Source organism: Hyperolius riggenbachi, chromosome 6, assembly GCF_040937935.1.
Source record: "Hyperolius riggenbachi isolate aHypRig1 chromosome 6, aHypRig1.pri, whole genome shotgun sequence".
Classification (NCBI taxonomy): Eukaryota; Metazoa; Chordata; class Amphibia; order Anura; family Hyperoliidae; genus Hyperolius; species Hyperolius riggenbachi.
Genome location: NC_090651.1, coordinates 83,748,496 through 83,774,827, shown reverse-complemented (window position 1 = coordinate 83,774,827; position 26,332 = coordinate 83,748,496). Strand labels below are relative to the sequence as shown.

The following is a 26,332-nucleotide window of genomic DNA, read 5'->3' as shown; positions in this document are numbered from 1 at the left end:
CGCGCTGGCTGCCACTTCCAGACATCTTCAATGTTTTGGGCGTATAGACAAAAGTTTTTTAAAAGGGCGGGTGAAAAGTGGGGTACTTTAATGGAGTGGGTTGGTTGGTGAGGTGACTGAGTGAGTGTCCCCTAGTACAGTAAGTAAGTAGTAACAGTCAGGAAGTACAACTAGCAGTTACAATAATCAGTAGTAATCACAAGTAAATTTAGTGTGTGTACACTCAGACAGTGAGTGCACGCAGGCAGGAGCTAGTAGCCTATGAACACAGTGACTGAGTGTCCTAGACTCCTAGTACAGTAAGAGTAAGTAGTAGCAGTAAGAAGAACTAACTAATTACAATAATCAATCAGCGATCAGAAGGAAATGGAGTGTGGGTGTGTGTACACTCAGACACTGAGTGCACGCACGCAGGAGCTAGTAGCCTATGAACACAGTGACTGAGTGTCCTAGACTCCTAGTACAGTAAGAGTAAGTAATAACAGTAAGTAGAACTAACTAATTACAATAATCAATCAGCGATCAGAAGGAAATGGAGTGTGGGTGTGTGTACACTCAGACAGTGAGTGCACGCACGCAGGAGCTAGTAGCCTATGAACACAGTGACTGAGTGTCCTAGACTCCTAGTACAGTAAGAGTAAGTAGTAACAGTAAGAGGAACTAACTAATTACAATAATCAATCAGCGATCAGAAGGAAATGGAGTGTGGGTGTGTGTACACTCAGACACTGAGTGCACGCACGCAGGAGCTAGTAGCCTATGAACACAGTGACTGAGTGTCCTAGACTCCTAGTACAGTAAGAGTAAGTAATAACAGTAAGTAGAACTAACTAATTACAATAATCAATCAGCGATCAGAAGGAAATGGAGTGTGGGTGTGTGTACACTCAGACAGTGAGTGCACGCACGCAGGAGCTAGTAGCCTATGAACACAGTGACTGAGTGTCCTAGACTCCTAGTACAGTAAGAGTAAGTAATAACAGTAAGTAGAACTAACTAATTACAATAATCAATCAGCGATCAGAAGGAAATGGAGTGTGGGTGTGTGTACACTCAGACAGTGAGTGCACGCACGCAGGAGCTAGTAGCCTATGAACACAGTGACTGAGTGTCCTAGACTCCTAGTACAGTAAGAGTAAGTAATAACAGTAAGTAGAACTAAATAATTACAATAATCAATCAGCGATCAGAAGGAAATGGAGTGTGGGTGTGTGTACACTCAGACAGTGAGTGCACGCACGCAGGAGCTAGTAGCCTATGAACACAGTGACTGAGTGTCCTAGACTCCTAGTACAGTAAGAGTAAGTAGTAACAGTGAGAAGAACTAACTAATTACAATAATCAATTAGCGATCAGAAGGAAATGGAGTGTGGGTGTGTGTACACTCAGACAGTGAGTGCACGCACGCAGCAGCTAGTAGCCTATGAACACAGTGACTGAGTGTCCTAGACTCCTAGTACAGTAAGAGTAAGTAATAACAGTAAGTAGAACTAACTAATTACAATAATCAATCAGCGATCAGAAGGAAATGGAGTGTGGGTGTGTGTACACTCAGACAGTGAGTGCACGCACGCAGGAGCTAGTAGCCTATGAACACAGTGACTGAGTGTCCTAGACTCCTAGTACAGTAAGAGTAAGTAGTAACAGTAAGAAGAACTAACTAATTACAATAATCAATCAGCGATCAGAAGGAAATGGAGTGTGGGTGTGTGAACACTCAGACAGTGAGTGCACGCAGGCAGGAGCTAGTAGCCTATGAACACAGTGACTGAGTGTCCTAGACTCCTAGTACAGTAAGAGTAAGTAGTAACACCAGTAAGTAGAACTAACTAATTACAATAATCAATCAGCGATCAGAAGGAAATGGAGTGTGGGTGTGTGTACACTCAGACAGTGAGTGCACGCAGGCAGGAGCTAGTAGCCTATGAACACAGTGACTCAGTGTCCTAGACTCCTAGTACAGTAAGAGTGAGTAAGTACAAGTAGTAACAGTAAGTAGAACTAACTAATTACAATAATCAATCAGCGATCAGAAGGAAATAGAGTGTGTGTTGTGTGTGTACACTCAGACAGTGAGTGCGCACACGCAGGAGGTAGTAGTAGCCTATATGAACAGTGACAGTGAGTGTCCCTACGGGTACAGTAAGAGTAAGTAGTAAGTAAGTACAACTAACAATAATCAAACAGTAATGAGAAGGAAATAGAGTGTGTGTACACACAGACAGTGAGTGAGTGCACACACGCAGGAGCTAGCTAGTAGCCTATAAACAGTGACAGTCAGTGAGTGTCCTACTCCTAGTACAGTATAACTACAATACTATTAGTAAAGGACAGCAGAAATACTGGTATAGAATATGAGAGAAATAAACAGAGGACAGCTGCCCACAGAGGCAAGGCCCCCCTGAGGCCTAAACCTGTAAGCTTGCAGCAGCTGCCTGCAGTTCTCTAATGTAACACACAAGCTACTAACTAAAATACAATGTCTATCTAACTAACAACAATATAGGTGTATATGGCAGGTGTAGGTGAGCAAAAACGCTAGGTAAATGACCACAATAGAGCACTTGCTAAGCCAAAGCACAAAGGAGCAACTCTCTCTCTGTACAAGTCTCAGGCAAGCATGGAAAAACCTAACATGGCGGCCGCTATTTATAGGGTAGGGGCTGGCCAGGGTCCCCCTCTGTGATTGGCTGCCGTCAGAGGGCCTGGGAGCCCTCTGATTGGCTCTAAGGACATCAATCTGGGCTATGACGCTATTCGAGCTCGGTACCGAGCTCGAATAGCGCCGGGTGGCTCGAATAGCTCGAATAGTGAATGGGCTATTCGAGTGTACTCGGATAGCCCATTCGAATAGCTCCAGCTATTCGGAGCTCGAATACCGAGCTCGAATAGCTGAAAAAGAGCTCGAATATTCGAACTACTCGAATATTCGAGCTCTGCTGAGCACCACTGGTTACAGTGGTGTATAATCAAGACCTTCTATACAGAATATATGATTCATATAGCAGCGTCACCTGCTATTTGATATTGATGATTATAGCCATCGCCTGAGTCATATCCGGCCAACATCGTCTGAGTCATATCAGGCCAGCATCGTCTAAATCATATCAGGCCAGCATCATCTGAGTCATATCAGGCCAGTATCGTCTGAGTCATATCAGGCCAGCATCGTCTGAGTCATATCAGGCCACCATCATCTGAGTCATATCAGGCCAGCATCGTCTGAGTCATACTAGGGGCCACCATCATCTGAGTCATATCAGGCCAGCATCGTCTGAGTCATATCAGGCCAGCATCGCCTGAGTCATATCAGGCCAGCATCGTCTGAATCATACTAGGCCAGCATCGCCTGAGTCATACCAGGCCAGCATCGCCTGAGTCATATCAGGCCAACATCGTCTGAGTCATACTAGGGGCCACCATCGTCTGAGTCATATCAGGCCACCATCGTCTGAGTCATATCAGGCCAGCATCGCCTGAGTCATATCAGGCCAGCATCGTCTGAGTCATACCAGGCCAGCATCGCCTGAGTCATATCAGGCCAGTATCGTCTGAGTCATATCAGGCCAGCATCGTCTGAGTCATACCAGGCCAGCATCGCCTGAGTCATATCAGGCCAGTATCGTCTGAGTCATATCAGGCCAGCATCGTCTGAGTCATATTAGGCCAGCATCGTCTGAGTCATATCAGGCCAGCATCGTCTGAGTCATATCAGGCCAGCATCGCCTGAGTCATATCAGGCCAGCATCGTCTGAGTCATATCAGGCCAGCATCGTCTGAGTCATATCAGGCCAGCATCGTCTGAGTCATATCAGGCCACCATCATCTGAGTCATATCAGGCCAGCATCGTCTGAGTCATACTAGGGGCCACCATCATCTGAGTCATATCAGGCCAGCATCGTCTGAGTCATACTAGGGGCCACCATCATCTGAGTCATATCAGGCCAGCATCGCCGGAGTCATATCAGGCCAGCATCGTTTGAATCATACTAGGCCAGCATCGCCTGAGTCATATCAGGCCAGTATCGTCTAAGTCATATCAGGCCAGCATTGCCTGAGTCATATCAGGCCAGCATCGCCTGAGTCATATCAGGCCAACATCGTCTGAGTCATACTAGGGGCCACCATCGTCTGGGTCATACTAGGGGCCACCATCGTCTGAGTCATATCAGGCCAGCATCGCCTGAGTCATATCAGGCCAGCATCGTCTGAGTCATACCAGGCCAGCATCGCCTGAGTCATATCAGGCCAGTATCATCTGAGTCATATCAGGCCAGCATCGTCTGAGTCATATCAGGCCAGTATCATCTGAGTCATATCAGGCCAGCATCGTCTGAGTCATATTAGGCCAGTATCGTCTGAGTCATATCAGGCCAGCATCGTCTGAGTCATATCAAGCCACCATCATCTGAGTCATATCAGGCCAGCATTGTCTGAGTCATACTAGGGGCCACCATCATCTGAGTCATATCAGGCCAGCATCGTCTGAGTCATACTAGGGGCCACCATCATCTGAGTCATATCAGGCCAGTATCGTCTGAGTCATATCAGGCCAGCATCGCCTGAGTCATATCAGGCCAGCATCGTCTGAGTCATACCAGGCCAGCATCGCCTGAGTCATATCAGGCCAGTATCATCTGAGTCATATCAGGCCAGCATCGTCTGAGTCATATCAGGCCAGTATCATCTGAGTCATATCAGGCCAGCATCGTCTGAGTCATATTAGGCCAGTATCGTCTGAGTCATATCAGGCCAGCATCGTCTGAGTCATATCAGGCCACCATCATCTGAGTCATATCAGGCCAGCATTGTCTGAGTCATACTAGGGGCCACCATCATCTGAGTCATATCAGGCCAGCATCGTCTGAGTCATACTAGGGGCCACCATCATCTGAGTCATATCAGGCCAGCATCGCCTGAGTCATATCAGGCCAACATCGTCTGAGTCATACTAGGGGCCACCATCGTCTGGGTCATACTAGGGGCCACCATCGTCTGAGTCATATCAGGCCAGCATCGCCTGAGTCATATCAGGCCAGCATCGTCTGAGTCATACCAGGCCAGCATCGCCTGAGTCATATCAGGCCAGTATCATCTGAGTCATATCAGGCCAGCATCGTCTGAGTCATATCAGGCCAGTATCATCTGAGTCATATCAGGCCAGCATCGTCTGAGTCATATTAGGCCAGTATCGTCTGAGTCATATCAGGCCAGCATCGTCTGAGTCATATCAAGCCACCATCATCTGAGTCATATCAGGCCAGCATTGTCTGAGTCATACTAGGGGCCACCATCATCTGAGTCATATCAGGCCAGCATCGTCTGAGTCATACTAGGGGCCACCATCATCTGAGTCATATCAGGCCAGTATCGTCTGAGTCATATCAGGCCAGCATCGCCTGAGTCATATCAGGCCAGCATCGTCTGAGTCATACCAGGCCAGCATCGCCTGAGTCATATCAGGCCAGTATCATCTGAGTCATATCAGGCCAGCATCGTCTGAGTCATATCAGGCCAGTATCATCTGAGTCATATCAGGCCAGCATCGTCTGAGTCATATTAGGCCAGTATCGTCTGAGTCATATCAGGCCAGCATCGTCTGAGTCATATCAGGCCACCATCATCTGAGTCATATCAGGCCAGCATTGTCTGAGTCATACTAGGGGCCACCATCATCTGAGTCATATCAGGCCAGCATCGTCTGAGTCATACTAGGGGCCACCATCATCTGAGTCATATCAGGCCAGTATCGTCTGAGTCATATCAGGCCAGCATCGCCTGAGTCATATCAGGCCAGCATCGTCTGAGTCATACCAGGCCAGCATCGCCTGAGTCATATCAGGCCAACATCGTCTGAGTCATACTAGATGCCACCAACGTCTGAGTCATACTAGGGGCCACCATCATCTGAGTCATATCAGGCCAGCATCGTCGGAGTAATATCAGGCCAGTATCGTCTGAGTTATATCAGGCCAGAGCAGTGGCTAGTGAGTGCTTTGATAAGGTGGTGATGTGTGATCGCACGGATGCTCATTCGGATTCCGCGGAAATGCAATTTCTGAAATTCTGATCGGAAATTGTATTTCCGCATCGGAATGCGGAAATCGGTAATGCAAGTGCGTTAGGCGGATTTCCGCCGGAAATTGCGGAAATTTCCGCCGGAAATCGTGGAAATTCCGCCCGACTTTAACATTGATTTTCTCAAAAACTATAAGGTCTTTTTGAAAAGTTTTTTTGCATCTTGTTCACAAGATTCAGTTTAATAACCCCTGAAAATTTGGTGTTTCTAGGACTTACAGGGGCTTTGCTATTAACTGCTAAAGTCGGCGGATTTTTACTGTAATGTAAAATGCAGAAAATCTGCTTCTGCCTATTTTCTGCATTTACATTACAGGAAAAATCCGCCGACTTTAACGGTTAATAGCAAAGCCCCCGTACGTCCTAGAAACACCATCTTCTGAACAAGATGCAAAAAAAAGTTTTCAAAAAGACCTTATAGTTTTTGAGAAAATCGATGTTAAAGTCGGGCGGAATTTCTGCGATTTCCAGCGGAAATTCCGCATTGGAATGCGGAAATTCGTAGCGGAAAGCGGAATCGGTATTTGGCAATGGCGGAATGCGGAATTACTGCGGAATCGGAAATTGGCATTTCCGACCATCCATACCGCACAGGCACATACAACTGATGATCATCAGTTTTGCTGGATCACTACATATTACACTATATATTGCATCAGTCAGATTATGGCCTCCATGTGAGAAAAACATGCCCTCCTGTTGACATGCTGTCATCCTGACATATCCCCCTACAGCAGGTGAAACCTTCATATGATGATCCCCATATAACTAGTGCAGGCATGTTTTTGGTGACCGCACGGCAGAGTAGCCTGCCAAGTGATCACAGCACCAGCAAATCCTTCTTTAACCTTTTCGGGACCGGCCACCTACCCCCCCTTAAGGACCAGGCATTTTGCGTGGGAAGGGGGTGCGCGCGTTTGGGGGGGTCAGGCGGCCGGATCCCGTGTGTGGCTGGCTAGAGTGGTGTCCCCCATGGTGGCCTGTGCCTCCCCCTTCTGCCCGCAGCCTTCACTTACCTTCCAGGCTCCAGCGATGAGCCGCACGGGACCCTCTTCTCCGGCCGGCATCTCCGTTCTGTCTGAAGATCAGTTCCGGGTCGCGGCTTGATGACGTCATCAAGCCGGGACCCAGCGCTGACGTCAGACGGAGCGGAGATGCCGGCCAGAGCGGAGGGGGGTGCCGATCGTCGCTGGAACGGCAGGGAGGTGAGTGGATCCTCTTCTTTTCCCCCCTGCCGCCGCAGCTGTCAAACTGATCACTACGATCCGACGGCGATCGTAGTGATCACGTGATCAGCAGCCATACGCGATGGCTGCTGATCACTCGGGGGAGATGTCGGCTGTCATATGACAGCTTAATCTCCCCCTCCGGGTGCGCACGATCGCATCGGGAGCGGAAATTGCGGGCCGGCGTAGATCCTATGCCGCATCAGGCTAGAACAGCCACAAGTGCGGCGTAGGATCTCATTAACATGGTCCCGAAAAGGTTAAATGATGCATAGGCCCGCCTCCATTCAGTGACGTACACCCTGCTGGGCAGGAAGTACACCGCTGAGATTGCTGTCGGTCCGCGCAAGCACGCTGCCACTCACTGCACTCTGCCGTTTAGACTTACTGCGTCATAGACTTCCATTACCTCTGCTCTGTGAGTTAGGCGTGGTGCTTGCGATAACGTGCTGCAGCCCTTGCCTTGCATCGGATTGGATTCTTCCGGTGCACCACAACAGGCAGCATTAGGTGTGAAAGTCTCCATAAACCTTCATTGATTTTGTAGTTCCTTGTGGTAAAATAGGGAAACGTGCCACAGGTTTCACCTGCAGATGTGAAAAGGGCCTGAAAACAAGTAGTACTCCTAAAGTAAATCAGTTTAACCACATTTCATTATGTATAAAACATGACTTGCGAGGAGAACGGCAGCGCATACCACTAAGGCTGCATCTGAAATGACCACCAGCTCAGTGTGCAGCACCTAAATAGATTTTCTGCACACTTTGCATTCAATTCAGATGCAAATCATATGCAAATCTGCTACTACTTATTATGCAAACAGGAAACTCAGGAGGAAGGGGCTGGGAGCAGCTAACCTGGCAGTTACATAGTTACAAAGTTAAGAAAAGGTGGGGGGAAAGGCTGCGCGTCCCTAAACACATGCTGCAATTGAATGGTTAATCGCACAGGCATACACCGCCTCTGCTAGACTGAAAAATGCATGCCTTGCATCCAAGACAAGTGCTAACATTGTGCTAACAGGGCATGCATTTTTCAGTCTAGCAGAGGCGGTGTATGCCTGTGCGATTAACCATTCAATTGCAGCATGTGTTTAGGGACGCGCAGCCTTTCCCCCCACCTTTTTCTTAACTTTGTAATTATGTAACTGTCAGGTTAGCTGCTCCCAGCCCCTCCTCCTGAGTTTCCTGTTTGCATAATAAGTAGTAGCAGATTTGCATATGATTTGCATCTGAATTGAATGCAAAGTGTGCAGAAAATCTATTTAGGTGCTGCACACTGAGCTGGTGGTCATTTCAGATGCAGCCTTAGTGGTATGCCCTGGCGTTCTCCTCGCTGTTCAACCAAATGTAAGTTACACATTTTTTTTGCTTAGCTGCTCCCAAGGTTTTAAATTTAGGTTAGGTCACTTGCCCGGAGGTTTGCCTCACCGTGGCACAAGTGTCTAGTATAATATACTTTGCATGCAAACCATATTGGAAGCTAAAGTTCCTCCTAGTTTAATAAATGTTAGCACTTGTCTTGGATGCAGGGCATGCATTTTTCAGTCTAGCAGAGGCAGTGTATGCCTGTGCGATTAACCATTCAATTGCAACATATGTTTAGGGACGCGCAGCCTTCCCCCCCCCCCCCCCCCCCCCCCCTTTTCATAAAACATGACTTGACTTACGAATTCAACTTACAACCTCCTGGAACGGAACCTATTTGTAAGTAGGGCACCGTCTGTATATAAATTGCAGTCAAAATAACACCATTTAATCTAATCATCTATTCATTAAAACAGACAGGCAGTCACCACAAGTACCTGAATATGCCTTTGCATTCGTTTCCTGTAAGCTGCACAGCAGCACCCAGGCACAGAGAAGGAACAGTAACAGACTGCTGCCAATCTTACAATACCAGCTTCCATACAGGAGAGGCCCCAGTGAGGATCTATCTCAGCGCTGTCAGTAGGCTGGACATTGCCCTGACTAGTGTGTATTTACTTGCAGTGCAGTGGAGGAAGACAGACAAGGGAGCTGAAGTTTCTGACATTTTAGAGTTCTCTGAGTTAAATGCCACTTGTCTTGCTGTCATGCTGAGTTTTGGCTTAAGTAGCTATTGGCACAGATCTGAATTGGGATGACGGATACAGTGGAATCAAAATAACAGACCTGCTTACTTATTATGGGCCAGTGACTCAAATTATTGGAGGCAGAGGATCAGCTGCATAGCAGGTACTGTTTTCAAAAAAGCAATGGCAACTTTTATACTTTTCTCACCTTTTTTGAAAGTAAAGACCCAAGTCAAGGCAAAATACTATTAACGTATTCCCCTCCACACATACACACCCTTACCCTCCCATTAGATCAGATACATACATCTAAGATTCTAAAAATGCTTCTAGGTTGTTGTTGTTGGAACTGCTCTATGGGCTCCTCCAGCCTGATTCCTCCTGAGCCAGTATGACTTCTGGTCGGGGAGTTGTAGCCAACTTTACGCTTATTTTCCCTTTCCAATCAGAAAGGGTAAGTTTCTTCTGTTACTCAAAGCCTCAGATAGGAGGCACCAAGAATTAGAGGTAGTCACATGACTACAGCGTATAAAGGTAATTAAAGAGTGCATGAGCTGAAGCTTGGATACAAAATTAGGTATTTAGCTAAAGAGCGGGAAGCTTTCCTCCCTGCTGTGTTATCCCCTGTAGATGAGCACTACAATGCATTGCCGCTAATCCTGTCGAGGCCACACAGCTATTCTTCCTCCAGCATGGCCATGCAATAGCCGACCCAGCCCACCCACGCATGCGCAGTGAGCTAGAGCCGTGGGCTCCGTAGTACTGCGCATGCGTGGGCAGGCTTGCCTGGCTACTGCACAGCTCTGCTTCAGGGAGAAGAGCTGCAAGGCCCCGATGTGGAGGGTGGGCCACGTTCAGCAACGAGGGGCTTTAGATCAGCGAGGGAAGCCTCAATAGGATCCTGAGGCTACCCTCTCTTAAGGTATGTAACCAATTTTTTCCTCAGCTTTGGCTCGGGATCACTTTTAGATGCCGGGAAATTTGGGTGCAGTGTTAAGCCCAAAAAAGTCTCAGCTGCTGTGGCAAATTTCCTGGCGGAATTAATTACTATTCCCACTCCAGGCCACCATTGAGTCAGGGGTAAGATGCAATTCGGCTATCAGCTATTGCTGGCGGCCCAATTACGCTGTTTTTATTGTAATTTGGGCTCCGTCTTTTAACGGCTCCCAAATTACTGACTGAGTGCTGCTATAGCTGTGATTAACATTACAGTCTATGGCGGCGCTGACTGCGCCCAAATCTACGCCACCCTTTTTTCCCTGACTTGACTATAGCTGTTTGCAAAAAAAATAAGTTATTTTAAGGCATTTTTAAAAACTGGAACATGTGACTAATCTAGTGAGATGGGAAAGCAGGAGTTACATTAGTGACATTTACGTCTAGAAAGGAGCTTTAGGCAGGAACTACGCTTATGTTTTCCACAGACGATTCTTCGCTTACAATGCGTGTGACAAGTACGTCAGCTGACAGTAGCTGAACTTTCCGCTATGGGGAATTGAACGCAGTATGTCATATTATGCTGCAAACTGTTTTTTTCCGGGATCCGAAATCACATTTCAAGTGTGAGTCATCCCATTGGCTTACATGGCCACACAATTGTAGATGCAGAGAAAATGCAGGCAAGTCCAACAAGTGTGCTCCATGCCATAGAATGCAGAAAGAAAGAGATATTCATTGCAACTAGGTCTGTATAACTGTATAATGTGCCGCCCCTTTTACAGATGGTCACAGTGCCCACAGATATTCTGCAGTTGGGATAAGCAAAATCTTCACTGGCAAGTTCGTTAAATCGCAATCGCTACAAGTGGAAAAGGGCCTTAAGGCTCAACACACACCATACAATCTTGGTTGTTCAATCTTACCACTTTCATGTAGTATAAGAGCTTATCCAATCAATCATTCCAGGTATTTTCAATCTGTTGGCCCTTATACTACATGGATTTGGTAAATCTGTACAACCAAGATTGTATGGTGTGTGTTGAGCTTATGAGCTTATCCAATCAATCATTTAAGGTATTTTCAATCTGTTGGCCCTTATACTACATAGATTTGGTAAATCTGTACAACCAAGATTGTATGGTGTGTGTTGAGCTTAAGAGAGATCAAACTCAGATTCGCTTGTTCATCCCTATTCCATAGCACTTTGCCAAATAATATACTGTCCTCCCAAAGGACTCCCAATATCTCCCAAACATGTTTGAGGCCTCTTTCACAGTGGACGTTGCGTTTGATGCGACGTTAAGGTCACATAATGTGCCCCTAATGCAACGCATTGAAAGACTATAACTTGGACGTTATAGTACATTCTTTAGCCCTGCGTTTGGTGCGCTGTTTTCGTTGCACAGTGATGGAACAAAAACGGCGCATGCGTTACATTGAAAAAAAACATTACTGAGCATGTGCAACACACACAACGCAGCAGATTTATTGCTAAACGCACAGCATGCAGCACTTTCTAAATATTGCTACACGTTACACACAGTGCAACATGTGCACTGTGAATGTTGCACAGACTTAATAGTGCTGTGCGTTAGTCCACGTTAAAACATTTTCTAACGTGCGACTTTAGCTTTGCACTGTGAAAGAGGCCTCAGGCTAATAATGGGAAATACAATTAAATTACACTGGTGTTTAAAGAGATTGTGCTGCCTTCCTAAATTACACAAGGATCCTATTTTTCCATTAGGATAACTTATCTCTTCAGGGATTTTGGTCCTGTATGAAACTTCTGATGCAGTTCCTTGACTTCAAGGTAGCTCCCCTTGTAAAGTCTCTTCCCTCATTTATGGGGTAAAATGTACAGATGTGCAGAATAGCCTGGAGAATCTGGAGCAGCATGAGGACTTAAAGTGTACCTAAGATGTAGGGAGGGGGGGGGGGGGGGGGAATTTATATATATATATATATATATATATATATATATATATATATATATATATATATATATATATATATATATATATATATATATATATATACCTGGGGCTTCCTCTAAACAGGTTATTTGGCTGCCATTTGTAAATGTATTGATGTTTTTTTTTAAGTAAAAGTGGTGTTACTGCTTCTATGGTAAGCTGCATTTGCTTTTTTTTCTCTCTTATATTGTGCACAGAACATTACCTATCCTATTCTATGGACTGGCTCATTGCAAATCTATAACCATTCCCCCTGCCTATGCGCTCCACATTTGTTGGATGTTTTTTGTTTTTCTGATGCTTCCATTAGGCCTATGTTTAGCCATTTCTGCAAGCTATGACTATAAGACTGAAGAAAAGGTCATTGTAGGGAAGAAGTTAGCTGGCAGGTTGTTTGAGTACCAGACTCAGATTTTTTTCAAGTGTCATAGTGGAGCTTCAAAAGCCTCGGCCAGTGACAGTAAAATCCATTAACCTGTAGGTAGCTTAATGGAGCAAATTAATGTGGCTGCATTAAAAAGGTCTCTTCATTATAAGATATAGAGTAATTGCACTCTCTGAATTTTTTCAGTGCTCCATTTTTCCATTAGCATTTGTATTGTATCTGCCTTTTTTTTACTAAAAAATAATGGAGTCTGAAAGATAAAAAAAAAATAGTTCTTTCAACTTGAGAGTAATGATTATTAGCCAAATAATGAGAAACTTTCTATTTGTGTGCAAAAGCTCCGCATCAACCAGCCCCCTATAGAAGAGGGACATGCTGCTGTCTCTGCGAAGAAAAATATCCTATTGTATCCTTGTGTCTCTCGCTGCCATTCAAAAATAAAGCAATGGGAATTTAGGTTCTTGTGTACAGCTACTCTACCTCGAAGCATCCCAAAATACATGAGCTTGCTTTGCTGTGGCTTATGTAAGACGATCTATAACTAACATGGCTCTATGCAGGGGTCTAGTCCTGGGAAAAGAGGTGAGTGGATTTACCTGAAATACCCCTGGGCCGCGCGGTGCGCCAAAAATGGGCGTGGCCAAGCATAATACGGGCGTGGTCATGGGTGGGACCAAATATACATGACCTTAGCAGTGGTGTAAAAGGTTTGCCGGGGAAGTTTGAGCTCTGCCATAGTGTATCCCCCCAAAATAGATGTAATCTGACAGCATTTCACTAAAAAGACACGTAATCTTGCTGAAGTTCCTCCACAATACAGATAATATGGCAGTGGTTCCCCCAAAATAGACAATCTGGCAGCAGCAGTTCCCCCAACATACACACAATCTGGAAGCAGTTCCTAAACTACACAAAACCTGGCAGCGGATCACCCAAAATACACGTAACACCCAAAATACATGTAATCTGGCAGCAGTGGTCCCCCAAACATACACAATCTGGCAGCACTTCCCCAAAATACATCTAATCTGGCAGCAGCCGTTCCCCTAACATACACATAATCTAGCAGCTGTTCCCCAAAATACACTTAATCTGTTAACAGCGGTTCCCCAAGAATGCAGATAATCTGACAGCAGTTCCCCCAAAATAGGTACCCCCAGCATAGGTAGCCAGGTCTATAGGTGTCCCCAGTATAAGTAGCCATGAGTATAGTTGTCCCCAGAATAGGTAGCCAGGTGTATAGATGTCCTCAGTATATGTAGCTAGGTGTATTGGTGTCCCCAGTATATGTAGCCAGGTCTATAGGTGTCCCCAGTATAGCCAGGTCTATAGGCGCCCCCAGAATAGGTGGCCAGATGTCCCCACAGGCGGTGGGCCAACTCATCCCTTTAACTACTGACACATCTAAGTTATACAGGTTCTGGGGCTACTTACACATAATCAGCAGTGCCTTAACTGCATCTACCTAGCCAAGAAACCTGTATAATTCATGTGTCAGAAATTAATGGGATGAGTTCGCAACCCTGCCCACAAGGAGGGGAGGCAGCGCAGATAAGAGGAAGCGGTGGGCACAGCAGGGAAGGGGGGACGTCTTCCCCCACCTCCCTCACTTTGGGGCTCCCCCTTTCTCACTCTCCCCTCCAGAACTAAAATTTGGGGGCGGCTGGAAGCGGGCGGGACTTACCCCTTCCTTGATCCAAGCGCCGGGGAAGTAGTAGTGATGTCCGGTTCATTTGAGCCGGTTCTTTCCTGTGAGTTGAGTGATCCGGCTCATCACACTGAACCGAATCAGCTCAGTGGATGAGACAGGAGCTGCAGCAGCACACAGTGTGCAGCTGCAGTTCCTGTCTCATCCACTGAACTGATTCGGTTCAGTGTGATGAGTTGGGTCACTCAACTCACAGGAAAGAACCGGCTCAAATGAACCGGACATCACTACTAATTCCCCGGCGCTTAGAACAAGGAAGAGGTAAGTCCTGCCAGCCACCCGCAAATTTTAGTTCTGGAGGGAGAGTGAGGAAGGGGAAGCCCCAAGGTGAGGGAGGGGGGGGGAATGTCCCCACTTCCCCGCTGTGCCCACTGGTCCCTCTTCTCTGCGCTCTCTCCCTTCACACATGCTAGGGTGGACGTCGTCCACCCTTTGAATAAAGCAGCTGGATGTCGTCCACCCACGTTCATGCCCGATTCGACCACTGGCTCTATGTATGTGGCTGGAAAGTGTACTGGTTAAGGGCTCTGCCTCTGGCACAGGAGATCAGGGTTTGAATCTCGGCTCTGGCTGTTCAGTTAGCCAGCACCTATTCAATAAGGAGACCTTGAGCACAACTCCTAACACTGCTTCTACCTACTGAACACACCCTGGTGGCTGCAGCTCTGGCGCTTTGAGTTTGACAGGAGAAAAACGCTATACAAATCTAGGAATTATTATTATTATTATGAAGAATGTCAGCATAATCACAGACTATTATGAATAGGGACACTCATTCGGATTCCGCTGAAATGAAATTTCCACATTTCCGATCGGAAATCTGCTTTCCACAGCAGTAGTCGGAAATCGGAATTGAAAATCGGATTTCCACGGAAATACCAAGTTACTGCCACTCGGTAATTGTAGCCCAATCACAAAACTTGGAACCATTGGACCAATCAGAGAATGCAGATTTTTTTTCCTCAGATTACTACGGTAATTTTAAACCAATCACAAGACTTGGATACTATCAAGTTTTTTCGAGTGTTGTGATTGGCTTAAAATTTCGGAACTATTCCAATTTCTGCGGTAAATCACAGCATTCTCTGATTGGTCCATTAGTACCGAGTAGTGTTGATTTTACAGAGTAGCTACCCATAGTCACTTGGAATCAAAATTTAAATGAGGCAGCTGTGACCGCGGGAGAGGGGGGCTAACATACCCATGCGGCTGTCTGATCCGATGCGTCTCACGTCACCTACCACGCTTCCTCCTTCAACGTGACGTGAGACGCGACATGGGACACATCGGATCAGATGGCCACATGGGTATGTTAACCCCTCCTCTCGTGATCACAGCTGTCTCATTTAAATTTCAATTCAAGTAGCTATAAGTACATAGCTACTCGGTAAAATCAACACTAGTGCCAAGTATTTCCGAATTCCGAGTCTTGTTATTTGCCTAAGTTTTAGGCCAATCACAAGATAATTGGGAAATCAGATTATGTCGGTATTCCGCTGTATCGGTAATCAGCATTTTCGGAAATCAGATTTTCAGTGGAATCGTAAATCGGCATTTTAGACCATCCCTAAATATGAAGCGTTTTATTACCATTCTGCAGCATGTTTATTATTGGCACATGGCACTTTCTGGTCACTAGGGACACTATTTTTGCTATTGATCCATTGTTTGCATGATGCACTTTGCATTACGGAGGTACATGAGGATTGCAAGTTTGTAATTGTATAGGAGATCATCATTATATATTGAATAGTTTTTTAAAAGTGTACTAAGTCACAATTGACTGATTGGCTTCACCACTCGTTCTACTATTCTTAGTTGTTTTCAATGTTATCATGATGGATTCATAAAGTTAGATTACTATTGATTCTGTGGTCTAGTGTGCTAGTTAAATCTTGTTTTTCTCTTTGTTTGGTTTAAAGCTAATCAGGTCTTTCTGCAGATTCTATTGGTTTAATTGCTCAATTAATATCTTGAGCTTATTTGCTTATTTTTTTTCTGCATTTAATCATTAATGCAATGGTGCTTGTCCATAACGTGTTGTGCTGCTGAGGCCAGTATCTAACTTTCTTTTAAAAGTAATTTCAGTTATTCTGTAAAGTGAACCCAAGGTGAGAGTGATATGGTGGCTGCCATATTTGTTTCCTTTTAAACCATACCCGTTGCCTGGTAGCCCTGCTGATGTATTTGGCTGAAGTAGTGTCTGCAGTACACCATAAACAAGCATGCAGCTAATCTTGGCTTGGCTATGGCTAAGGTCATAGCCTCCATATAACTCTCATCACAGGTTCACCCTAACTATTTCTGCCGCCCGGACGTGAAGCTCACATCCGGGCGGCTGCTCTGCTGCGATGTCGCGCTTCGGCGCGCTCCCGTGCGCAATCGCGGGTTCGCCCCCGTGCCCCCGTGGTGTCCCCCAGTAGCCCTGGGATCATGGTTCCGATCACCGATCCGTCTTCCCAGCAGAAAAACCGAAGCGCTCTTACAAGAGGATTCAGTCTTTCTGCGCGTCAAAATTTCTGCATCCCCCTTGTGCTTCCGCTTAGCGAGAAGCACAAGGAGGGAAAAAAATTCAAGGTAAAATAGTAAAACTACATCTACATATTTTTTACATTACAATTTACACATATAATAACATTAAAAATTAACTGTTTATCTGCCACACCAAAATATTACCCAAATAAAATTTTTAATGGAAAAAAAAAATTGCAATAAAAAAAAAAGACATAAATAGTTTCCTAAGGGTCTGAACTTTTTAAATAAGCATTTGATGGGGGTATACTACCAACATTTTTTAAATTATAAGCTTGTAAATAGTGATGGACGCAAAACGGAAAAAATGCACCTTTATTTCAAAATAAAATATTGGCGCCATACATTGTGATAGGGACAAAATGTAAATGGGGTCATAACCGAGACAAACGGGCATATAAAATACATAGGTTTTAATTATAGTAGCATGGATTATTTTAAAGCTATAATGGACGAAAACTGAGAAATCATGAATTTTTTCCATTCTTTTCTTATTAATCCTGTTACAATGCATTTATAAATAAATAATTCTTAGCGAAATGTATCACCCAAAGAAAGCCTAATTAGTGGCAGAAAAATACAAGATATAGATCAATAAATTGTGATAAGTAGTGATAAAGTTATTAGGGAATGAATGGGAGGTGAAAATTGCTCTGATGCATAAGGTGAAAAATCCCTGAATGGTTAAGCAATGTAAACACTTCAATGGTCTGTTTCCAAAAATTATCTTAAGATATATATTTCTGAATAATTACTGTATGGACATGCTGTTAGGCTCTCAGATGAGCAGCGTCTACAGCTCTATGTACAGGGGAGTGGGAGATGTGCCAGCAATTTTTAAACTGCATGATCTTTCTTTAAAGGCTACCACAAATTGTGGTATGACAACCCAACCAAAATCCACACATTTGTTTAAATAAGCTTTTGTAACAAGAGGGGGATATGTGGTGTTTATACATCTGGCCTGTAGATAGCAGTATTCAACTTGTATAACTAATGACATTATCTAGACTATTGTGGATCGTTTGTTCCTGTTCTGCTCTGGCTAGACACATGAAGTAAAGATGCTCCTTATGTAGAGAGTTGGTGAATCCTATAAATAAAATTACAGTAATTTTTGCCACCGTGACTACTGAACACAACAAGAACCACCAGGAAGGGGCTGTAATAATATTTATTATCATTATATATGCCTAAAAGGTGCAATTTTCCTTTAAAGCATTCCTATAGCGAAAATAAACTTATGAGATAATAAATTGTATGTGTAGTACAGCTAAGAAATAGAGCATTAGTAGCAAGGAAAAGAGTCTCATGCTGTTTTTCAGTACAGGAAGAGTAAAAAAAAAAAACATTTGTTATCTATGTAAAAGAGATTCTCTGAACTATTGGACTCAACTTTGGTCAAATACAGTCCTGTTTTCTGAAGCACTTAAACAGCCAAGAAACAGTGAGAGACAGCTTGAGATAAGGTTTTATAGCAGGAAAGTTCAAAGAGTCATTATTTGTTCTCTGTTTTACAATTTAAAATACAGAATGTGGATTTAAAACTGCAACTGTGACATGAAGCAATGTTATAGAGAAAAAACGATATAACTGAAAATAAAAATGAGACTTTTTCTTTGCTACTAATGTTCTATTTATGATCTGTACTGCACTTACAATTTTTATGTCATACTTTTTTTTTCGCTTCAGGTTTGCATTAACACAGACTATTAAATGTTTAGGACACACACTGCTTCCGATAAAACATACTGTAAGTTAGAGCCGGATCTCTTAAAGATTGTTACTGATTCTTCCATTATGTGGCATCAAGTCCTCCTGAGATCATAGGACAGATCACACACATTCACTCCTCACTCCATAATTCAGCACTCAAGGCTCCCTGCAGATTTATTTGGTTATTTTCCTACTAATAAATCACAGGACAGCAATTACAGTAAAGGCGTCACAATAAATCTTGGCAGGATAGAAGTACACGTTTCAAAGATGTTTTTTAGTACAGTTTCAATTTAATAATAGGAAGACCCATTAAATCTCTTCATCTTCCTGCTTAAAAGCATTCTTTTTTTTTTGTCAGTGAGGAAACATCAATGTTTGAAGGACAGAGCTGAGACTGGGAAAGAGCTCATGTGAGTGAAATAGTATAATATTATTATTACTCTATATAATCATTGCTATATAAAATTTGCTTTACAAAATAAATGTAACCGTCAGTTATAAAAGGCTTGTAATTTAAAGCTTAAAGTAAAACTATAGTGGTTAGAATGTATTGGGGGTGGAGGGCACTGGATGGCTCTGTCTTCTGCTAAAATGTTTATCAACATCCTTGTCACCACCGCCACCAGCTACATTACTTCCATGACATTTGCAGCAGGCCACGACCCTCTATTTTATGGGCGGCCATTTAGAAAGCATGAGTGATGTCACATGGATGGGTAGGGGTGTGTCCTCATAGAAATTCGAAAACCTGCAGTGATCAGAATTTGCATCTGCATCCTGATAGCAGAGACAGAGGCTAGAGACTCGGACAAACACAGAGGATAGCGGGAGCTGGCTAGGCTACTGGCTAGGCTACGCCCCTTTACTGCAACTTAAGTATTAGATGCCCCCAACCTGATTTTGTAATTCTTGTTGAGCTTTATTAAACACTGTCTACAATTTGTCAAAATTGGTAACCTTCAAGGACATTAACCCTTTCCAAACAATCTTCTTGATCATCCATGCCCCTGCCCCCCCCCCCCCCCCAGCACATACCTTTTTTCCAGGGGATGTGGATGATTGAGAGAATGCTGCAGTGGGGGAATTTAGTGGGTCTCTACCTTCTCGCAGAGGCAATCCAACATTAGTATGCCAACTCACAAAATATTATGCAGGGCTGCGTTGTAGCTACTTAGCATGACACTTTGATCCACAAAGGCCGATGTTGTTCCAAACTCGATCCGGCAGCGAACCAAAATGCACCCAAGTAATATCTAAATTAGGAGATGCAGCAGTGGAGCAGGATGCTAGAAGTGGTCAAAGTTTTGGATTCAGTCTGACACTTTAATCTAAAGGGGGATATGCTGTGCTGTACTGTATCCGGCAACAGCACCCCTAGCATCGACCATGTTTTCCTATGTTGGACTATGTTCAATACTGAACCTATACTGGAAAGTGTCGCGCATAGTCTGATATACGATAGGAGAGGGTTTATTCAGATCAACCATAAAGAAGTTGTCTGAAAGATAGTAAATTAGCAGTTGTGTTTTTGCTGTCATGGATCACACCAATAGCACACCTTCCAGCTTTCTGAGATGACAATAAAGACACGCCTTTTGGCCCCCCTAATCACACTCACACACAACAAATCATCCACACGCCTTGATAAAGGGGGACCCTGTGTGGCCCCCAAAACAATTGTCAGTTTACACAGTGGAAGCTGAAGCACAATGAAGTGTGCTGCTTTAACCGCAACATTGGTGTGCTGATATCTTTTGGACTTACACTCACAACAAAGAATTTATGGTCAAGCAACTTCATTTTTCTAGTTCAGATCAGAGTGGACCTTTTTATAATCACTACCTTTCCTCCATACTCACATTTAAAAATCAGCAATATATCGACACGGATAAAAAGATATAAGTCACTAAAACATATTTTCAGCGATTGGAAAACAGTATATTCTCTACAGATGTGTGCATCAGTCCTGAAAGAGAGACAAATCAGAAAGACAGGGGGGGATTTGGATCCCAAAGAGGCTTAGTCCTTGAAGGAATAGTTCGGAGCGATGCTCACCAGCCACAGGTTGTAATAGGAATTAGGGCTAGTGGCGCTCAAACTGTAATTTGGGCACCATTAAAAGGGCCCAAATGACTTTTAAAACAGCGTAATTTGACCACCAGAAATAGTTGGCAGCTGAATTACCTCTTACCCCCTGAGTCCATGGTGGCCTGTAGGGGGATTAGTAATTAACGCTGCCGGGACTTTTACAGGAGTAAGGTTTTTTTGGCCCTACCCTGCGCCCAAATTTCCAGGCAGCTTAATTATAAGTACGCCTATCAGCTGCTAATTCACATTGATAAAAAACTTCTGGTCAGATTTTGAAGATCTTTAGGATCTACAATGATATCCAGACCACATTAATCTTAGTAAATCTGAGACTTTGCCCTACTTTTGTTGACAAAATTAGCTCATTCTAAAACTTCTTACTTACGAACGCACAACATTGCTAAACGCAATACCTCCAGTTCCGCTCCATATCTCCCTTTCTTCACGCTTTTCTCTTTTTCATAAATAATTCAATCACTCTGGCTGAATGCAATAATTGTTTTTAAACACCCTTGACATTAGTTAATTAAGTGGAATTAATTATCAAAAGATCCCGAAATTGTTTAAGTTTTAGACATTAAGTACTCTTCTATTTTAGATGAGTCTTCATCATTCAGCAGTGAACCAGATATAACAGATAAAGAGCCGCAGCTTCCTTTCAAATTATTTCTGAAGGCTGATATCTCACTTCACAATCATCCTCAGGGCATTGCTCAGTGGAAAACGCACAGCTCGGTCCACTGAGCTCCAAGTTGAATCGACTATAAGTGTTGACGTAGGGGTGATGCTCATAGTTTAAAGCTAAGACATGTTTTCTTGGTTCTCTGCAGTCTCTTAATCTGGTTTTATCTGTATGAAAGTTCCTTGATAAGCTTTTGTGGAATTCAGGGATGTAAGAATAGCCCCCAAGACCCCCAACAATGTGGGGGTGTCCAGGAGCAGGAGCCAGGGAGGCGGTCCTGTATGTAGGTCATGCAGAACGGCATAGAAGCGTTCTACATCAACAGCTTCTGATGGCAATACAGGCTATCTTCATTTCCTTTTCTGTTTACAAGTGCTGTACAGCCAGCCAATCACCATGCGGGTGTGGCTTATGTCCCTGTCACATGACATAGGACTGAAGCCGCATGGTGATTGGCTGGCTGCACAGCACTTGCAAACTGAACAGGAAGTGAAGAGAGTCCTGTATTGATGCTGGGAGCAAGTAATGTATAACACTCTGCTGCCGCTCTGCATTATGTACATGACCGCGCCCCTCTAGGGAACCTAGGATAGTGGTTGGGGGAGCGGCCAACTGATCTCTGTGGAGGGGGGTGCACATACATCCCTTTTAGAAAAATATTCAGGAGCACAAGGAAACGTTGTGCAGCACAGACTTCCACTGCTGTGGTCTGCAATCTTTGCAGAGTCCAGTCTGAGCTCCTCCCCCTTGTGGCAAAATTATTCAACCCAATCTGCAGCATCTGTGTTGTTGTAGTATCACTTTCCACAGCAACCTGTAGACGCCTGTGTTTTGGTGCTTTCTTCCCTCTCTCCCTTAAATAGTGAATCTAAAGTAATTCTTTATCACGGAGAAAATATATCTTTTTGATTTAGGGGCATATTTACTACATATTTCATTCATAAATAGGCACAAAATTAGCATTGCACTAAGCTGAGCATATATTTGCATATGAGCTTAGAGACTGCTAACAGCGTCCTTTTCATGGAAGTTCTCTGGCTAAATGAAAGTTTTAGCAATGTGCAACTGACGTTCTTCAGTAAACAATATCCCCAGTTCTATTTTCTTTGAGGCCTGGAACCCACTGAAAACCGCAAACGCAAAATGCAACCGCTAGCGTTTTGTCTGAGCGGTTTGCAAGCGGATTCATGCGCTTTTTCGGTCGCGTTTTGCAACAGTGTATTTTTTTGCTCAGCGGTTGTGTAGCGTTTTGCGTTTCGCGTTTTTATCCTGATTGGTCCTGTGAATTACTTTTAATTTTGTTACAGTGTGCTGAACCGCAAAACGCTAGCAAACCCGTTCAGTTTAGGTTTTGCTGAGCGTTTCTGCTAGCGTTTCAATACTTTACATTGAAGCGCTAACGCTCCCAAAATGCTGCAGGTCCTGCGTTTGCGTTTCTGAGAAACGCAAACGCTCCTGTGGAAGTTGCCCCATCCATTAACATTAGCCCAGCGTTTTGGCAAACTGCTAGCGTATCGCAGTGCTGCCAAAACGCTGCCAAAAGCGCTCCTGTGGGTTCCAGCCCTTAATGAGAGTCTGAAGCTTTAAAAAGTACCTCTTTTTTATTTCAGAATGCTCTTCAGTCTTGATCTCTTTGGCTGCAGTAGTGGCTGAATCACACACTGAAACAAGCATGCAGCTAATCCAGTCTGACTTCAGTCAGAGCACCTGATTTGCATGCTTGTTGAGGGGCTGTGGCTAAAAGTATTAGAGACACAGGATCAGCAGGAGAGTCAGGCAACTGCTATTATTTTAAAAGGAAACATTCATATCCCTCTCAGTTTAGGTTCCTTTTAATGTGTGCTTAATATGTGCCTGCAACCTTATCCTGCATTGCAAGCACTCCAATCTATTCAGAAATGTTTCTGCTGTAGTAAATCCTACCTCAGTCAGCCTGGCGCAACATTATTTGGTACAATGCTGACGAGAAGGAAGCCATCACCAACCACACCTTCCTGCTCCTCACCGATTGGCTGTGGGCAGTGATTTTGTATAAAAGTTATTGGAAAATCGATCAGGAAAACTATCAGAAATAAGATCGGATCTGCCAGAAATTATCTATTCAAACATCTGATGGTTAATTCCATGGTGTGTACCAGGCATAAGAGACAAAAGTTTTACCCCATTTACGTTTGGAAGTATACTTATATAAGTACACTAACAGGGCCCAATTTGAGAACAGTGAATTAAAGCGCAAGGAAATGTTGGCGCCGCTATACTCTCAATGTAGTGTTAGTGGTACCATTAATTCTGATTCACAGTCATTATTGATTTTGCTATTGATAAAAGGTGATATGAGAATATGTGTAACATTACCGATATCCTGCTATCGGTTATATCTCGCGCCCATTTTCCTTGCTGCACTTTTAAATACACACACATGCAGTTTCCTGCTTCCATATGTTGCTCCTTTTTTGCAGTCTCATCTTCCATCTGCAGCAACCCTCTTCCACATCCAGGGCCTTTTGTGAAAAGGCCACAAAAAGCCCAGGATGTGGAAGAGGGTTGCTGCAGATGGAAGGTGAGGAAGGTGCAAAAAAGGAGCAACATATGGAAGCGGGAAACTGCCGCCCAAGGGAGCTGTATATGAAAGAGAAGGGCTGATGTACACGTATGTTATGCTAGGTACACACCATACAATTTTCTGTTCGATTTTCTCTTAGATTTACCTGCCAGATAGCTTTTTTCTATGTTGTAGGTAAATCTAACAGAAGAATCTAACAGAAAATTGTATGGTGTGTACCTAGCATTACACATGGAAGAAGGGGCTGCCCATGGAATGAGAGGGGTGGTGCTGTATATGGAAGAAGATCAATAAGAAAAAAAATTGGCCTGGGGGGAAAAAGTAGGAATTCTTTGCTAATACGGACACCTATACACAGTACACGGCTGATAAAAAGTACATAATACATGGATATCATATACTGTATGTACTAAAATTAAACATTCTAACAGTATTATTATTATTATTATTATTATTATGCTCCAACATATTACACAGCGCTTTACATTACATTTCTGAACAATCACATAAACATCACACAGGAGAGGAAACGGGTTTAACCGTTAACATGTTTTCAACATAAGAAACTGCATAACCTGAACAACAAAGGTGCTATTACAGTTCAGAATAGTAGTGAACACACACTTCAAAAAGCCCCTGTAGAGAAAAACATATTCACCCTTTATTCAATACTCATCAGTGCTGCCTTGAGTATGCAGCCTCTTGCTGTGATGCAGCCTCCTAGACGTGTTGTCATGTGCTACAGCTTTTGAAGAACGATGTCACTAGAGTGATTAACACTGCCAGTCAATACAACAAAAGAGGTTCTTACACTAAGTGGGGATACGAAGAGTATTTAGAGCTACCATACTGAGTACTTCTAATTATTTGGCCTTTAAAAAATATTCCAGAGAAATTCAGTCTAATGAAATAGTTTTGTGAAGTGAGTTGAGCTCTCCCTCAAGAGGCTATCTGACTGCAGCCCGTTCCATTATGGCTCCATCCAGACTGGGTAATGGGACTTTCCAGCCAGATAAGAACCTATTTCCCCGAAAAGTAGTACAATTATTCTGATGCCATGGTAGTACGTTACAGCGACCAGAATCCAGTTCACAGCAGAATGGGATGTGTCTGACATGCCTTAACCACTTCCCGACCGCCTAACGCACAGAGGCGGCCGGGAAGTGTGCCCTGCAAGGACCAGCTCACCCACAGAGGCGGCGGTCCTTGTAAGGGCATGGGCAGAGCGATCGCGTCATCCGTGACGCGATCCTCCACCGGCGCCTGCCGCCGCTCACCCGCCGCAACATCCCGCCGGCCATACGGAAGCGCCGGCGGGATGTTAACCCCGCGATCGCCGCATACAAAGTGTATAATACACCTTGTAATGTTTACAAAGTGTATTATACAGGCTGCCTCCTGCCCTGGTGGTCCCAGTGTCCGAGCGACCACCAGGGCAGGCTGCTGCCACCCTATGTAGCACCCAAGCACACTGATTTCCCCCCCCCCTGCCCCAGATCACCCACAGCACCCCTCAGGACCCCCTTGCCCACCCCCCAGACCCCTGTTTGCATCCAATCACCCCCCTAATCACCTATCAATCACTCCCTGTCACTATCTGTCAATGCTATTTTTTTTACCCCCTCCCCCCCTACCCCCCTGCTCCCTCCTGATCACCCCCCCACCTCTCAGATTCTCCCCAGACCCCCGCCCCCCCCCCCCTGTGTACTGTATGCATCTATCCCCCTGATCACCTGTCAATCACCTGTCAATCACCTGTCAATCACCCATCAATCACCCATCAATCACCCCCCGTCACTGCCACCCATCAATCAGCCCCTAACCTGCCCCTTGCGGGCAATCTGATCACCCACCCACACCAATAGATTGCCCGCAGATCCGACATCAGCTCACCACCCAAGCGCAGTGTTTACATCTATTCTCTCCTCTAAACACCCACTGATTACCCATCAATCACCCATCAATCAACCCCTATCACCACCTGTCACTGTTACCCATCAGATCAGACCCTAATCCGCCCCTTGCGGGTACCCAATCACCCGCCTACACGCTCAGATTGCCCTCAGACCCCTCCTTATCAATTCGCCAGGGCATTATTTACATCTGTCCTTCCCTGTAATAACCCACTGATCACCTGTCAATCACCTGTCAATCACCCATCAATCACCCCCTGTCACTGCCACCCATCAATCACCCCCTGTCACTGCCACCCATCAATCAGCCCCTAACCTGCCCCTTGCGGGCAACCTGATCACCCACCCACACTAATAGATCGCCCGCAGATCCGACATCAGATCACCACCCAAGCGCAGTGTTTACATCTATTCTCTCCTCTAAACACCCACTAATTACCCATCAATTACCCCCTATCACCACCTGTCA

At 44.6% G+C, this 26,332-nt stretch overlaps 1 protein-coding gene across 4 annotated transcripts in view; it reads left to right on the top strand.

The window, feature by feature from the left end:
- The window catches only part of LOC137520978 (tenascin-R-like), a 1,044,586-nt gene that overhangs the window by 367,789 nt on the left and 650,465 nt on the right, over positions 1 to 26,332 (top strand). For 2 of the 4 annotated variants that reach the window (XM_068239625.1, XM_068239623.1), the window contains exon 3: positions 18,976 to 19,027. The exons of the other annotated variants lie outside the window; for them this stretch is intronic. The gene's annotated coding sequence lies outside the window, so the exon portion shown is untranslated. The remainder of the gene's footprint in view (positions 1 to 18,975; positions 19,028 to 26,332) is intronic. 4 annotated transcript variants of the gene reach the window in all.